The sequence below is a fragment of the Pelodiscus sinensis genome, chromosome 15 (genome assembly GCF_052426305.1).
Source record: "Pelodiscus sinensis isolate ZL-2025 chromosome 15, ASM5242630v1, whole genome shotgun sequence".
Classification (NCBI taxonomy): Eukaryota; Metazoa; Chordata; order Testudines; family Trionychidae; genus Pelodiscus; species Pelodiscus sinensis.
The window spans coordinates 28,957,150-28,974,931 of record NC_143066.1 but is presented as its reverse complement, the minus strand read 5'-3'; the positions used below and the strand labels follow the sequence as shown (position 1 = coordinate 28,974,931).

At 45.5% G+C, this 17,782-nt stretch overlaps 1 long non-coding RNA gene across 1 annotated transcript; it reads right to left on the bottom strand.

Annotated features, from left to right (window-relative positions):
• Positions 1-3,303: 3,303 nt before the first annotated feature.
• LOC142818617 (uncharacterized) lies at positions 3,304-17,352 on the bottom strand. Its single transcript, XR_012896171.2, has 3 exons — positions 17,166-17,352; positions 14,667-14,748; positions 3,304-9,072 (listed from the first exon to the last, which is right to left on the bottom strand). It is a non-coding gene; the product is annotated as an uncharacterized LOC142818617 (long non-coding RNA).
• Between the last annotated feature and the right edge of the window lie 430 nt (positions 17,353-17,782).

The following is a 17,782-nucleotide window of genomic DNA, read 5'->3' as shown; positions in this document are numbered from 1 at the left end:
TCCCTAGGCAATTTGATGGTTGGTTCTTTCTATTAAAAATGGTAGGTGTCGGGAGAGCTGCTGAACAGCATTGGAGGGTTAGAGAAATGGTTTAAAAAAAATTGGGAATTTAAGTAATGGTCCCAGAGAGTTAGATAACTGGGCAGGATTAAGAAGATTAAAGGTGAAAAATGTGTGCAATGTATTCCATATATAACTAGATGTATATGAGCAGGGAATAAACTACATGCATTGTGCCCTCTGTGTGTGTATGCGCGCCCATGTGTGGTATTATATTATTATATAATGGTGAGATTCTCATCTGGTAATAATTGTGTTTCTCTGTTGGCACCAGCGGAGGACCTGTTCCACATATTCTTGTAAATACATGTATATGTATATGTTTACGTGTGTGCATATCAATACAATCTCAGTCATCCAAGCTTGTGTAATATCACACACTTGTTCGCATACCTTTTTTTTCTGAAAAAGAAACCAGGTATAACATGTCAAAGAAAATACACTCCAGTTCTCTGCGATAGTCTGATCTATTGTACCAGGGTGGTAAATTCTTAACATTTCACTATGAACTGACAAAAATGTAGTCACAGTCAAAAAGCAATGATGGAGTTAACTGGATTGGGCTGTCAAATATCTTTTATAGCAGGAGTAGTTCAGGACTGCAGTGGTTTTACTTTGGCCATTTTTTTATTCAAAGACAATTCCACAAATGAGCTTCTGCTTGATTAGTGTTTTAATGAATATATCTGAATGTACCACAAGTCCACCAGCCGTGACTCGAGAGCCACAGGCTATGCTATCCAGATGCTGCCTTTGTGCTGTCAGTTTGGGGTGTTAATGTCAAATACGCCAGGGGAGAAGGAAGGGGCATATTCAAGAAATAAGCGTTCTGTGAGGCAGTGATTTCCTTGGACAGGAAACTCCAGCTTCGACCCAGGCACTGGAAAGTCCAGATGGACAATGAAGCATATTGGGCTGTGTTCCGAACTGATTTACACCCTGTGTAGCTCCAGTGAAGATAAAGGGGTGTAATGTCAGCGTGGACTTTGACCCTTTGTATAGCTCTGGATCACAGAATCCAGGCAGGGCCTTTGCGAGAGTTTTTGGCAATTCGAAGAGCTGCATGGCAGATTAATTAATGACTGTTTGTTAGACACAGTGTGGATAAGAAAGGCAGTATGCCTACTAAGTATGACTGTGATTACTTTGGGCAGTGAAATCCTGGCTGAAGTGTAGTAGTGCATGCTTCTTTCTGCTCCTGGACTGATACCTGGTAAGCGACACTGCACAATAAGGTTTATGGCACCAGGGAATGTATTTTCACTGTAAATTATTTTTAACATTCCACAGACCTTTATTGCATTTTGTGTTAGGCTTATGAAAAAAATCTGTATTTAACTTCAAGCCCTGGTAAACATCTTTGCTTATGTTGTTATTTGATTCCTTATTTGAGTATTTCGATTTAATTTCACAGTTCATATACCTTAAAGTTTGGGTCCCCCCACCCTTCCTGAATTCAGAAAAACAGGACTAACCAGGAGCCTGCCTCTTTCTCTCTCTCTCCCCCTTCCCATTGCACACTGCTGGATGGGTGAGGAGAATCCAGAGCATTTCCCTTTCTGCTTCACCCCACAATGTACCCTTTGGAGGCAAGGAACCATAAAGATTGTATACAAAATCTGTATGCCAAGCCCTATGCTTTCCAACAGTCCCCCCCCCTGCCCCCCCCCCAGCCCCAGCTTGGAGGGGAAGGGGAGGGGAGGGCAAGATGATAAAACGCCTGTGCCCCAGTAATTCTCTTGACACTCCAAGGACTTTACAGGGTAATGGGAGGGAGGCCACTGTGGGGCTTGTTTCAAAACAGAAGACCAGGGGGTGAGAGCTGTTCCAAAGTCTGTCTGAAATCAGGAGGAGGCTTTGGGCCTGATCCAAAGTCTATTTCCTAAGGTTCTACAACATTCTGAATGCACCCACAGCGCACTTGCCAAAGGTGGGGCAGGTGCTTTTGAAAATTGTACCCGTTAGAATAAAAGTGTAATAAGAGCAGCTATAATGTAGGATGGTGGCACGGGAGGGTCTGCACTGCAAGCTAGCCAAGAGGGCAAATTAAAGGGTCCTATTAATAGCTTCGGCCCCTGGGGAATGCCTGAGGCAGGTTCGTGTACACTGGGAGGCTGAGGCTGTGAGGCACAGAGTATCCCACTGATGAGCTGGCTGAGTTTACCCTCTGCTCCCCCCCCCCCCCCCCACACACACACCCTGCCATCTCCTCCAGCAGTTAGCAGTGGTTGTGGCAGTGGTCACAGTACTAACAACTCGCAGCAGTTACTGTTTCCCACCCCTGGTGAAAAAGTCTCAAATGCCCCCTTCATTGGCCAGAATGCCAAAAGACACAGCTTACTTCAGGTGCTCCTACCCTGCCAAAATGGCCTCTGTGGGACCATAGCTTTGGATTTGAGGATTGGGGGGGGTCACCCTTTTTTGGGTCACTTGGGAGACTTTTTTTAAGGGGAGTAGATATAAAACCTACACTAAAAAAAAAGAGAGATGAGATTCTATAATCCCCTTCCCCATCTGAGCCTTGAATGAACAAAGGCTGGCCTACCCTGCAGCCCTCACTCATTTACTCTTCCAGAGGTCCCAAATGTTGCCCATACAGTTGGGTCCCGTAACAAACCAGCACTGTGGCAGGGGGATGACGCTGCCTCTTGGAAATGGAAATATATCGCTCTGCTATTGCTACTGCTTTGTGCTTACGAACAACCTTCCTTGGTAGCTTTCACTGTGCTTTACAGGAAAGGAAGGATTGTCCGATGGTTAGCACTTCAGACTAGGACTTGGGGCAGCACACTTCTCCTTGTGCAAAAACGGCCCCTAATTAATTATGCAAATGAAGCATGGTAATATGCTAATCTGTGCTTCATTTGCATAGGCTTTTGTGCAAGAGAGGTGCAGTGTAGACGTAGCCTCCATTCCTTGCTCTGGCACAGAATCTCCTGTGTGATTTTGAAAAGCCCTTCTGATATTGCACTTTCCTACCTCACCGGGGTGTTGTGAGGAGAGACACATTAAAGCAGGAGTGGGGAACTTAAAAGCGGGATCCAGCCCCCAAAGCTTCTCACTTTTTTTTGCTTCTCACTTGTGTGTGGCCCCCGACTGACTTTTCTGTGGATCAGTGGCCCCCAGCCCAAAAAAAGTTCCTCACCCCCGTATTAAAAATTGAGAGGATCTCCAATACTACAGTACTGGAGATCATATACTCACCCATGACTGATACAGCCTCCAATTGATTAAGACCCTCCATCTGCCCCTCAGGTAGGTAAGTATTATTGCCAGTTTTACCACTAAACTGAAATTAAGCAATTTGACCAATCTCATGCGGCTGATGAGTAGCAGAGCAAGTGAGGTTTTGATTCCTTTCAGACCATTTTTAGGTACCTTCTCTTGGCAGGGAAAGATGTAACACTCATGACATGTTGGCTACAGTCTGTATTTCTCTGCACGCACAAATGTGTGGAGCCAATTCAACTAGAAACTCCTCTGAACTTGAGTTTTTTAGGGAATCGTCACAGGCAAGAAAGGGGCAGTTTTAGTTGTGCTGGTGGTATTGCCAAATGCTCAAAAATCATGACTGAAACCCCAAAATACCATGAGATCAGATTATAGTCATGAGATTTAAAACAACATAATTACTGTTGGGTTTTTCTTATTTGCCTTGGAGTTCATGTTTCAAGCTCTTTTCTGTGACCAGAAGCACTAAAAATTTACTCTGTACAATAAGCTCAGCTTTCTCATTTTAATCACCTGACCCCAGGAGCTGGGGTTTCAAGCAAAATGCCAAATGTTGTGATTCTCACCCAAAATGTGGCTCATCCATGGACATCTATCTTTATTCAAGTCATAATGTGCCTAACTCCTGGCTGGCTCTTTCTCCCCCTTACATGTCTGTGCACAGATCAGGGACAAAAGTAGTCCTTGAGCGTAAGGAATGAGCCAGATTAGAGTGGTTGTCAGAACTAACCACCTCAAGTGAGCAAACAGTTCATGGCTCCACCCTATCTGCAGCTGCACTGGACTTGCATAGAGGTGGGCATCTCTTGTATCGTATATAGGGGGAATAACCTCACAGCTCCAACTCCACCCCATTTCTGGAGAAACTAGGAGCCACATTCTCAGCTGATGGTGCTCCACTGAAGTAAACGGAGTTATGTCCTCAGAGAGAGAACTTGACCCTGTGCTTCTGGATGCTCTGACAGGGACAGGGAGCCTCAGCATAGCCCTCCTGCTATTGAGCCCCATTTGTAGAGAAATACATTATTTTAATACCTTGGCATATTTATCATTGTGAGTCTGAGCCTGCTGCCCCTCTAAGTGCCCTCTATAGCTCCTGGGACTGATGGAATATAGTTGTGTCCTTTGGAAATCTTTCGTGAATTCTCCTGCAGCTGAAAAGCAAAAGGAAGCTACGTGGAAAGAATTGTCTTTCTTCAGGATTTTCTGTTTTGGTCCTTAAGCCTGATGTTCAGAGGATTATCCATAGTGATTTGGACAGTTTGGGGTATTTTAGGGAACTTGTATTTAACTAGAAGGCGTCCCTCCACAGGGCCCAAAATGGACTATCTAGCTTTCCTATGTGTCCTTTTCCCCCCATGGAATCATATCTCTTCTTCTAATCCAGAACACAGTGACATTTTAGCAGCTGCTATGACTGGGAGGACGATACACTATTTTCACTGTATTTTGTAGAATCCAAATTTTTCAGAGGACCTGGGTTTAAGCTGTCTGATCCATGCTTGACTAGAAGGAAAGTTGTTGGTTGTTTTTTTTTAAAGATTTCATTTGTACACTTAGGGTATGTCTACATTTGCTCCCTAGTTCAGATGCTCCATTAGCATGATCTCACCAGCGCGCTAGTTCGAATCACAGCTGATTCGAACCAGGAAGTGCGCGCCGGGACGCATTAGTTTGAACCAAAGCCCTCATTTAGGAGTAACGTTAGTTCGAACCAAGGGCTTTGGTTCAAACTAATGCATCCCGGCACGCACTTCCTGGTTCGAATCAGCTGTGATTCGAACGAGCGCTCCGGCGAGACCATGCTAATGGAGCACGGGATATTTAAATCCCGGCTTCATTAGCTACTTCTCTCGTCTGCATTTGCATCCCTAGTCCGAACTAGGGAGCAAATGGAGACGTACCCTTATATCCTGCAACTTATTTTTGTGGTGGACAGAGCCAGTTGTGCAGACAACTTTTTTGGATTGACACTTATTTTGGAAATGCCTTGTGTGCAAAATCCTTGCAGTGATCTTTGACACTCACATTCAGGCATGGAAATGAGGACCCAATATTTTGAAAATATTGACTAGAATTTTTCTGTTATTTTACCTTCCCACGTCAGAAGAATCCTGGAAGAATTACCATTTATGCTCTAGACTGCCTGGGACTACATCTAGACTACAGGTTTCTTTCGGAAAAAGCTTTTGCAGAAGAGATCTTCAGGAAAAGCTTCATTCAAAAGAGAGCGTCCACACACCAAAAGCACAATGAAAAAGTGATTTGCTTTTTCGAACGATAGCGTCCACATTTATTGGATGCTAGCTCACATTTAAGCTGTGATTACTGTGGATGGAGTGGCCTCTAGGGCACCTGTGCTTTTTCCTGGAAGCCTCTTTTTTCAAAAAAACACTCTCTTCTGCATCCACACACACCTTTTTCGGAAAAAGGCTTCTTCCTCGTATAATGAGGTTTACCCATGTGGGAAAAAACCCTCTGTTCTTTCGACTTTCTGTCGAAAAAAATGCACTAGCAGTGTGGACGTAAGTAGAGTTTTTCTGGAAAAACAGCCATTTTTCCAGAAAAATTCTGCAATGTAGACATACCCAGGGTCTCAAAATAAGCATCATCACCTTCCCCAAAATGCATTTGTTGTTCTGTTACCGAGCTTCATCTCCTTTGGCCAGTAAGTTTTATACTTGAATATGAAAATCCTATCCCGGAATGTCAAAGGTTTCAATAAATCTGGCAAAAGGAAAACATATTTATTATTCTTGAACAAAATCAAAACAGACATATAGCTCTGCACCAAGCAAAGCCCCTCTCCCAATAAGGGGGGGAGGGTAAAGCTACATTCAAAATGCTGTGTCTCCTCACTAAACGAAGAACAGTATTCAACTGTTCATCTTGGTACAAAATTTCCATTGACACCAATTTCACTTATTTGTTGATTGATTTTTATGTGCTCAGTGCCATAGCAACTGGGTGCATTCAATAAATTAAATGTGACATTACATTAAGTTAAACTTCTTGTAGTGCATAGCACACACAGCATCCCTCCTTGTGCCCTCCAAACAACTAGAAACAAACCAGTGATTACTCAGAGTCAAGCAACTGTTTGCTGTGAACTCCAAAGATCTGTACATTTGAACCTCAGCTGATACAGACATACTTATGTGTAACACAGATGGGAGCATAAATATCACAATGAGACTTCGTAACCTATGATATAAAATGTAAGGCCCTGATCCTGCAGTCACTACAGATGTGCTATATTTGACACTAACAAATGATCCTATTGAGTTCAATGAGATTACTCTCATGGGTAATGCTCAGCTTACACATACACAGCATTGGGTGCCACATCATTTTATAAACTAACTTAATTCTCCATTATAGATGTCACTTACACTAGTGACATCATTGCTCCGTGATAACTAATATAATTCAGATTAAATAAATATGTAGCATGAAAAATATATTAATTTTAGAAGGCTATAATCTATTACCACTCAGCCTCAAACTCCTGGCTAATAATAAGGTAATTATATAGTCACACAATGCTTCTCTATAGCTATTTAATTAACATCTTGCATTTTATTTTATATGGTCATCCAAATTCACAGCACTAACAGTTTTATAATATTTCACGCAAAGAAATGAGGAACTGACTGGGAAGCTCAGGGAAAGCCTTTTTTTTTTTTTTTTTTTTTTTTTTGATCTCTTTAAGCTGTGGAACATAAAAGAGCTGAGTCCTGAGGAATCGTTAGTAAAGTCCTGTCCTGGAAAGGAATGCTGTGAATTTCTCGGACAATGATAATGTGTTACCTAGTAGACAGATATAGGCTGACACTGAGAAATAAAAAGGAGTGGGGAAGAGAGAAGTGGAGAGGGATCTGTAAATTTCTGGCATTGTCTTACCTGAGCTGAACATGCGTCCTGACTGACCACACAGCAATGATCAGAACTGAAAAGAGAGCCCCCTTATGTTGGTACGCGGTGACGTTCTGAGTCGATGGCGGGTGACAGCGCCGGTTTTTGGAACCCGAGCGATCTGTTTGCAGTTTCATTCTGACACTGACACCCTGACAGACTTTTGTTTTCAAATGGCATTTGGTGAAGCAAACAGAATAGGATCCCGTTAATTTGCCAATCTCTCTTTTTCCCTGCCAATCTCAGGATGGCACAGGCAGCTTCCAAAAGCTCCTTCATGTGCCATTTCCCATCCCTCCTCCTTTTTTTTCTTTTTAACAAAAAAGGACTACATTTCTGCAGCAGCCTATTGCAGCAGTTTGATATGCATAATAATGAATCAATTGAAATTGAAATTGACACCTCAGAGAATCAGTGTAAAAAAAAAAACCCAACCCCTCGATGAAACGAATTCTTTCCCTCCCTCTTCCCTCCTTACAGTTTTCTATCATTTACAACAATTTGCTATCACTAGGATCTTGAGCAGATTGCGGGGAGCTTGGTGTGTGCTGGAAAGTCAGTGATTGGGACTGAAGCTTGTACAGGCTCTGTCTCTTTCCTAAGCACAGATCAATTACAAGGCAGACAAGTCAGTGTCACATGTGATTCACAATGTCAATTTCATGCTAGTGGTAACCATTTAAGAAAGAGCAGGAGAGGTTTTACATTTGATAAGAAATCAACAGTGTTTGTGTTTGTAAAAGACCGATCACAGAGTGTGACAGCTCCACAAGATTGCTATGGAGCATCGGCTACACGTCTGTCATGGACCTATAAGTATTTATTTCAAATGTTTTTTTTTTAAAAAAACAGGATGTTGAAAATAAACTGTCAGTCTCTATTTACAGCTGCACATGTAGAAAATACAAAGCCTTTTAGGTTAAATTGTCAGTTAACAGAATTCAAAATAGAAAAAAAATATGTACCGCGCTTGCTGGTTTATTATCCATTTGGAAAAGGGGGAATCATTTCTAAATGTAGAGATACAGATGTCTCTGTTTTGGGTAAACATGGGTTGCATATTTTGGGAACTTTTGGTGCCTTTAATGTCCTGACCTCCATATGTACTTCAGTTTATTATATGTAATTTGTCTGGTACAAGTAGTTAATTAGGGCCAGACTCTCATCTGTTACATCAGTCTAAATCCAGACTGCCTTTAATGAAGGACATGGAGTTGCTCTGAATTTTGACTGATGTAACTGAGATCAGAATCTGACCCTTATGTTTTCAGCATGGAGCAAATACAGTCTTAGCAGCTAGATAATGGGAGCCAGATTCTGGTCTCAAAAACACTGACGTATATCTAGTGTACACTAAGGCAATGATCTTGCTCCAGATTTATACCAGAATAAAAAAGATCGAAATCTAGCCCTTAGTTTTCACTTCCTTTCCTGCCAACTTATAGGGTGCGTCTAGACTACATTCCTCTTTCAAAAGAGGAATTCATTGAGGGAAATAGAAAATGCAAATGAAGCACAGATTTATAAATCTCATGCTTCATTTGCATAATTGTGTCCGATTGCTTTTTTGGAAAGGTTTTTTTTTTTAAAGTAGTCTAGACGCAGTTCTTTCAAGAAAAAAAATCTTTTTGAAAAGAACCTTTATTCCCCCAGTAAAAATCCAAGAATCTGCTTGCAAAAGGAAGGAAAATTTGGAACATTTTTAGATGAAGGCTTTACTTAACAGCCATGTATTGTGGGGAAATATGGTCTTGTGTCTGAAGTTCAGGCCTGAGGGCCAGGAAATCTGGGATCTAGTCCTCCTTTCTGTGCCAACATCCTTTCCCTCATCCCAAAAAAAGTTCTTCTATGACTTTCTTTTCCTATCTGTAAAACAGAGAGAGTATTACCTACATGCCTTGCAGCTGTGAGGTTTAATTGAGGTTTAATTAATAAACAATCAAAAGGACTTAAAGATCCCGTGACAGAAGAAATGCAAAGTATTATTTGATAGAGCTTTGCATTATATAAGAATATAAGAAGCAATGGGCTTCAATTGCAGCAAGGGAAGTTTAAGTTGGACATTAGGAAAACATCCTAACTGTCAGGGTGGTTAAACACTGGAATAAATTGCCTAGGGAGGTTGTGGGATCTCCATCATTGGAGATATTTAAGAGCAGGTTAGAGAAACACCTGTCAGGAATGGTCTGGATGGTGCTTGGTCCTGTCATGATGGCAGGAGACTGGACTTGATGACCTCTCGAGGTCCCTTCCAGTTCTACTGTTACATGATTCTGTAAGTAAGATCAGGCAGAGTTTAGTTATTTTGGGGGGAATGAATGCCCATCTCTGTTCACAGTAGCTCTACAATAGGACGAAGAGCTGGATTGGAACTGGCAGAAATACCACGGTACATTCTTACAATATTTCAAAAAAGTGATCCCAAACGTTAAGTCCTTCCAGAGTGTGCATGCTCAAAAATACAGTAAGAAAGGCAGGCCTGTGGCATCACACACTATGAAATTGTGCTGACAGGACGGCTCAGCATTCTTGCGTGAAGGGAACTCTAGAGGGAAAGTGGAACTGCTGGAATAGAGAGGAAATATTGGCTCTGACCGTCACACAATTGCCATTGGCCTTGATGGAGGTACACCAATTTTTCTTCAGTGGAGCTGCATTGATTTACACCCACTGAGGATCTGGCCTTATAAACACCCATTGTGGCTCTTCAATACAGAGAGACTCATAGACACAGAAGGAAATCCACAGTTCTCCACTGCTCTTGGAAGCAATAGTCCAGTGGAAATCTGGAATAAGTCCATTGGTTTCATAGAGTTACTCTGGAGTTCCACTGGGGCCAACCGCTGGTAAAATCTGGCCCAATGTTTTGTCTTCTAACATCAATATCTTAGCAAAGGGGGTGAGGTGGCTCAGGAGACTGGTCATGGACTATAGAGCCCTTCACTCCATGCTAAGCTATTGGTTCTAATCAAGCTCAGCTTGACAGTGACTATGTTTATCATCTGCTGGCTACTCCCTGGCCTATGTGAAATGAGTTGGGCTCCCTCAGGGTATGTCTACACTACAACGTTAATTCGAACTAACTTAGTTCGAATTAGTTAATTCGAACTAAGCTAATTCGAACTAACGGATCCAGACTAAAAAACTAGTTCGAATTAGCATTTTGCTAATTCGAACTAGCATGTCCACATTAAGTGGACCCTGAAACAGGCTTAAGGATGGCCGGAAGCAGTGCCGGCAGGGCATCAGAGGAGGACTTAGAGCGTGGAGCTGCTGTCTCAGGCTAGCCGAGGGCTGTGCTTAAAGGATCCCAACCCGCACCGCAGACAGACAGTTCTCAGGGGTGCCCGGCTTGCAAAGCAGTCCTGGCTTGGATTGCCCGGAGTACCCACACTGGGCACATCACAGCACTCGGCCATCAGACCGGCTGCACTTGCCGCAGGCTGCCATCTGGGGAGAGGGGGCAATTGGGGGGCTGCAGGAGAGCTTCCACCCCCAGAAGCCCGCAGAGCCAGCCCAGTCCTCCCCATCGGGGGCTCGTGCCCCATTCCTCCCTCACCTCCTTCTACTTACCCTTCCCTAGCCCCTCTTCTTGATGTACAAAATAAAGATAACGTGTCTTCCAAAATGGAATCTGTCTTTATTGAACAAAACTGGGGGAGACTGAGAAAAGGAGGTGGGAGAGGGGAAGAGAGAGGCTGGGAGAGGGGAGGGCAACTAAAATGATCAGGGGTTGGGAACAGGTCCCAGATGAAGAGAGGCTACAGAGACTGGGACTGTTCAGCTTAGAAAAGAGGAGACGGAGGGGGAACAGGATAGAGGTCTCTAAAAGCAGGAGTTGGGTGGAGAGGGTGCATCAAGAAAAGTTCTTCATTAGTTCCCATAAAGAAGGACTAGAGGACACCAAAGGAAAGGAATGGGTAGCAGGCTTCAAACTAGTAACAGAAAGTTGTTCTTCACAAAGCAAAGAGTCAACCTGTGGAACTCCTTGCTGCAGGAGGCTGTGAAGGCTACAACTAGAACAGAGTTTAAAGGGAAGTGAGATCAAGTCATGGAGGTTGGGTCCATGGAGTGGTATTAGCCAGGGGGTAGAAGTGGTGTCCCTGCCCAAAGTTTGTGGAAGGCTGGAGAGGGATGGCACGAGACAAATGGCTTGGTCACTGTCTTCGGTCCATCCCCTCCAAGGTCCCCAGGGTTGGCCGCTGTCGGCAGACAGGCTACTGGGCTAGATGGACCTTTGGTCTGACCCAGGACGGCCATTGTAAGCTCAGGGCTCAGGGTCGGGGGTCTCAGTAGACCCCCTTGATTCTCTTGCATACCTGCTCCTGGGTGGCCAGGCTGGCAGCTCTCCTGCCCTAGCCGGCCACTTTCCTGTGCCTAGTGCGGAGATCGTGGACGAGGTCCACGATGTCTGCACTAGCCCAGGCGGGTGCCCGCCTCTGGCGGTCCCGGGCAAGCTCCCAGGAGCCGCCAGGCTGGTCCCGGGAAGAGGGGGAGGGCTGGGGGGCATCGGGTGGGTGGCTCGATCTGTGCCAGGTGCAGGGTCTTCTGGCTGGGTCCTGGCAGGCTTGCACCTGGCACGGGCACCGTAGCCAGCCCGTGCCCCTTTAAAGGGTCCGGGGCCAGAAGGGGGGCAGACAAGTTTCCCTGGTGTTGGCCAGAGTGGCCATCAGGAAAAGCTGGGGAGGGCTAGCCTCCCACTAGTTCGAATTAAGGGGCTACACTCACATTCAGGTAGGAATAAGAGATCCTCTGGAAAAGGGCTTTATTCCGGAGGATCGGGCCAGTCTAGATGCTTTTTTCCGGCTTTTCCCCAAGCCGGAAAAAAAGTGGCGGACATGTTGATTTAAATCCCGCGGGGGATATTTACATCCCCCGCGGATTTCCCTATTCTGACTTTCAAAATTAGCATGCCCCTTCCAAAGAAGGGGCCAGTGTAGACGTAGCCGAACTGTCCCAGCTTGAATTAAAGAGTCAGAATGGGTTAGCTGCAACATCTCATATGTTCTCTGCAGATCAGCAAAGAGGGAAACTTGAAATTCCTACTGAAGTTGCAGAGGTGCTTGGGGCCTGTTTTCCAGCTATTCTGGGCCACTGTGGAATCTAGAAACTTTTTTCTTTGTTAGCAAAGATTTCCCTCTACCCACATGCCTCCAGGACTGTGGCTTTCAGAAAAACATCAAAGATTGGGAGACTCACAATAAAATCATGAGCCGGCAATGCTGTGAAGTGGCGTGAGAGACAAAGTAAATCACACTAGGACTGAATGGAGAAGGATTTAGGCCTATATTGTCCCAAAACGGTCACTGATACAGCGGGCACATGTGGTGGATGCCTTGCACTCATTCAGCAGCCTCGCAATATGATTGCCACTTCAAATCAGGCAAGGAGGCACAGTGGAGCTGACAGCCATGCCGGGGCCCTGAGCAAGGTGGGAGGCTTAGTGTTCTTGGAAGGGCATAGCCTCAGGTGGAAGGAGTGGGGCTGAGGGCTCTCAGCACCTCCCGGAGTGCACCAAGCTGCTCCTCCCTGCCCTTAGAGCTGCCTGGCAGCAGCCATTTAAGGGGCTACAAGTGCCGCCGCCATCGCCAGGAGCCCCGGGCTCTTTAAAATCGCCAGGCCTTGGGGCAATTGCCCTCTTTGCCCTTCACTGTCAGCAGGCCTGATCAGGCATTATAATGGGGCTAGATGAGGATATAACGAATTGCCCCTACAAAGTGCAGACGCAGAATTGCATCCAACATATTGGAGGCCAGGCTGATCCTGTAGAAGTGCAATTGATTAGTGAAGTTGGTGTCAGTGTGACTTTTGTATCACAAGGAACTGCAGACTGTGACCCTCCATTTGGTGACACGATTTCTTGCATCTTTTTTTTAATGTGAGCTGGGAAATTTTGGGTGGTGGCTCTGACATGAGCTGATGGATTCCCAATTCTGTGAGCAGCTGGTGAAGTGTCACAGAGCCAGTCCCATGACAAGGGTGAATTCTGAATGTGACATTTAACATTCCATGGAAATTTGTATTTCAACGTTGACAGTGTTTTGGGTATTAGCTGTAAAATAGGGATAGCGGTCCTGAATTGCTTTGTGAAGCTCTTTGAGATCTTGGACTGAAAAACATACAGTCACTAGATATTATTATTTAGTAGGGGGGCTGCACCCCCTGCTCGCTATGCTCCCCAACCCCCCTCTCTGTGGGTAGGCAGCCCTGACTCTCTCCCTGGCAGCCAGGGAGGGCCAGGCCAAGGCGTGGCAGCCCTGGCCTGCCCCAGCTCTCTTCCCTTGGCTACTGGCTCCCACACCGAGGCCAGGCCAGCCCCGCCCCAGCTCTCCCCCTAACCCTGTGGCCACCAGTGGGTTGGGCCATGGTCATGGCTGGCCTGGCTCTCTTCCCTCCAGTCGCCGAATGGTTGGACCGGGCCAGGACAGGCTTGGCTTTCTTCTGGGCTGCCAGGAGGGGCTGGGCTGATCCCCCGCCAGGGATGGTCCCAGGCTGCCCTGGTCCTTCTCCTCTGCCTGACCCCAAGGCCACCCTGGCTCTTGCCCTCTGCCACTTCCTCCCCCCCCCCCCCCCCAGCCCTTTCCTCCTCCCCTGGCCACCGGGGAGTGGGGCTGGGGCAAGGTCACGCCTGGCTGAGCCAGCTCTCCCCCCAGCTGCTGGTGGGAAAGATGCTGCTCTGAAGCCTTGCAGGCCCCATGCTCTCACCCTCCACTACCACCCCCCAGCTACTGCGGGGGGGGGGGGGCTGCTCCGAGGCCTCACAGGCCCCATGCTCTCCCATTGGCCTCCAGGGGCATAGGGGAGCCACTTCTGGGCCTCACCATGCCCCGCAGTCTCCCCCGCACTGCTGAGCACCAGGGGGGGAGCCAGGGGGACGAGCGAGTTCTCAGCGCGGCAGCTGAGTACCAGGGAAAGGGGAGAGGAAGGGAGGAGTCAGGCGGGACGCAGAGTGATGTGATGAAGTCACTCTGTCATCCCACAGGAGAAGTTTTTTTATATATAAAGAATTATTATTATCCTGCCACTAGGGTTGCCAGGTGCCCGGTATTGACCCGGACAGTCCGGTATTTTCCCATCCTGTCCAGTAAAAAAAATTAAGAAAATACCAGACACCTAAAATGCCCAGTAGTTTTGGATTTTTTTCTTGGCCAGGAGGTGAAAATTCTGGGTCCGCAGGGGAACTGTCTGGCCTGGAGCAGGAAGACAAGATGGTGGATGGCCTGTTAGGGCCAAAAAGCCTCAAAAGCATTTCTTAAAGGGACTTTTTTTTTTTTTTTGGCTTAACAACTTTGATCTCTCCCTTTTTTTTTTCCTCAACAGAATTTTTTGCCTGGTTGGGTTGTTTTGCTTCTCTTTTTCTGGGGGGGGGGTTCGGTATTTTTAGTTAAACCATCTGGCAACTGTATCCGCCACTATAATATGTGCCCATGAATCCCAGTACACAACACTTATCTGCTTACCACACTGGGCTGACATATCCATTAGCTCCAAAGACCCTGTCTTGGGCTGACGACCAGCAATGTCTGAACCTTCTAGGATGATCTGCAAAGCGATGGAAGAGGGAGTCTGCATCCAAAGGCACAAAGCTTCATTTCTGACTCAATCCAAATGACACCCACACTTCTCTGTTTTTGTTGTTTCAAAATAATTAGTGAGTGAATTAGATGATTATGCAGCTAATGAAGGTTTACAGGCTCATGGTCTCGTGGGAAATGCTGCATACTCTCCACCTCCAGCAGCTGTGTTGCCAACTCTCATGAGATTTATGATAATCAGTGTTTGTATTAAGGCCCCAGCTCTTGGAGTCATGTGATTAAGGGAGACTCTCTGGTTTTTCTAAGTAAATGTTGAGCGTTTATGGTTGTGAAGTAAAACTTGAAAGTGTGAACTCGAAAGCCTCAAAAAAAGTAAATGAAAATAGATCAGAATTCATTATTTTTTTAAAATCTCATGGTTTTTAAACCAGCTTCATGGGGTTTTGTGGGTCTGACTCTTGATGTGTGAATGTCTAAGGCTGGCAAATCTGTGATTTGAGCAAAGTCACTTTGCATTGTCCCGACTGTGCTCAGCACCTTACAAAATATAGCAGTCACAGCACTGGCAAGTGCAGGCAAGAGATGTGAAAGCTTTCCCCATCCCCCACCACTATCGTGACCTGCAGAACCCTGACTCATCCGGTCTCATGCACACCATATTGACTAGGAATGTAAAAGATTAAACGGTTATCTGGTAAGCGTTGGCCTTACCAGTATGCTTGCCAGGTAACCGGTTAACCAGAGGGCCTACCTGGTGGGAGCAACCCCCTGCCCATGGTGGTCTGGCTGGCAGGACCTGGCCGCAGCAGGTTGGCGGGTCTAGAGCAGCTGCCAGCCTACACAGCTGGAGCAGCTCCCTGCCACCCACGGCCTGTCATTAACCAGTTAAACAAATTGTTAAACCAGTTAACTATTTTAGTCGGTTTTTACATCCCTAATACTGATAATATTTATGTGGGGCTCAAGCATTTTCCTTTGGCCTCGCTGACAAACTTCTTCCCTTAGATCCACTTATGCAATGGCACTTCCAGTTGGATCTCTAAACCTGCACACAGACCCCTCCCCTGCTACCCCACGAACACCAGATGATCACCTCAGGGGCACAGTTTAGGACCTTACCAAATTCTCCAACCCCATCTACAAAGTAGACACCCCTACTCTGAATCATCCCACACAATACAAGTTGACCGAGCAGACATACATCCATACTATCCTCGTGTCAACCTGCTAGTATCCCTACTGACCTCTATCCCAGTACACACTTGCAACTCCATTCTTATATACTAGGTTAAGCTTCACTCCATCTATACAACCCTCTCCCAGAATCAACCTAGACTGGCTGGCCTTTCCAATGGAAATTATGCCCTCAATTCCCATTGACTTTCAGTGCCTTACTCCCTTCAGGCCCTTTGGAAATGCCATCCACTAGCAACGACTTTTACTCCCATGACCATGAGCAATTTGACCAAATTTTACTCTCAAGCTCACTTGAGTAAATCCAAAAGAGCCCATCATTTCAATCACTATATTCCAGATTAACACTGGTGTAAAAAAGAGCAGAATTTACCCCTTAATTCCATGAGACATGCAGGTATTCTGAGGGACCAATTCTACTTGTTGTTACTTCAGAGTAACACACTAGGAGCCAATAGCAATGCATCAGTGTAACTGAGAGGAGACCTCAGACAGAATTGTGAAGCTTCATACTATGTACACAGGCTCGTCTCCTCAGAAATATGCACACATACCAACTAATTTTCATCCATGCAAGCCCATTAAGGTACATGGCTATCCTGTTGCTTCCTGCACATTCATTTGCTCCTCAAAGACCTCTATATAGAGCTCTCCTGTGGCTGTACACTCCAGAGCATGCACAAACACAAACCCACATGCTTACAGCGAGCGGCTTCTCCAAGACCACAATTGGAGAATGTCTGTTTGCAAGCAGTGAATTTTCTCCATGTTTATCCCCTGGAGGGGGTGTTTTGTGGGTTTATTGACTAAATAAGGGTATTGATTTGTTAAGAGCTTTTCTACTTCCTTTCAATGGGAAATATTGTTATCTCTTTCCTCTCCTCTGTACACAAGGTGAGAAGTTCTTTTAGTGAGACCATAAATTTCCATCTTGGCTTTTCTCTGCTGTGTAAACAAGTGTTTGCCTGTCCCTGGGGGTTAATTTGGTCATGTTAAATGCTCTGTAGATACCTCTTGGGCTCATAGATTGTAGCTCTAAGGAAAAGTCACATGCTTACATAAGACGTATCCTCCCTTCACACATTTTGCATAGTTACACTGTTATCCTCACCACCACTGACAAACCCAAGGGCATGGAGAAACAGCAACAAAATGAGACTCTTCTCACAGCACACACATTCTCCTATAAGCCTTTCATTCCCCAACAAAAGCACAGGGGCTGGTACATACCTCTCTCAAGGTTGCGACGCTGCGCCATACAAAACTCTGGTGACGGGCCCCTGAAAAGTCATCACTGACTGGAGAAGGGTTTGAGAGCCATAGAGGAGCATCTCCCATTGTGACCTCAAAGGACATGCAGCAAAGGCAGTTACATCATCTCACTGTAATTGAATGTCCCTCCCCTGGAAAAAAAGCACAACCATTAAACAACAACTTTCATGCTCTTGGGACAACTCATGGCAAATGTGATTAATAACAATCAAAGGTAACATTGCTGTAATCTTCAGCTTCTGGTGGAACAGTAGGTAATTGCTGATCACTAGTGACAGAGCTACACCTGTATTCATAAATACAGTAGACTTTCCTTCCTGAATATTATAATCGTGAGTGGTCTGGGAAGCTCCTAAACAGCCATGGTTATAATACTAACCTATCCTTTTTCCCAGGGAGAAAATTCAGGCTTGTGAGGAAATGGACATTTCACAGTATATTATTCATGTCCATAGCAAAGTTGTGTCTGCTCTTTGTTGGATCTGTCATGAGCATGGCTCATGAAGAATTTTCAGTGGCTAAATGTTATTGTTCTACTGTTCTACTGAAATCAGGAGTTTCCCTCAAATATGAGA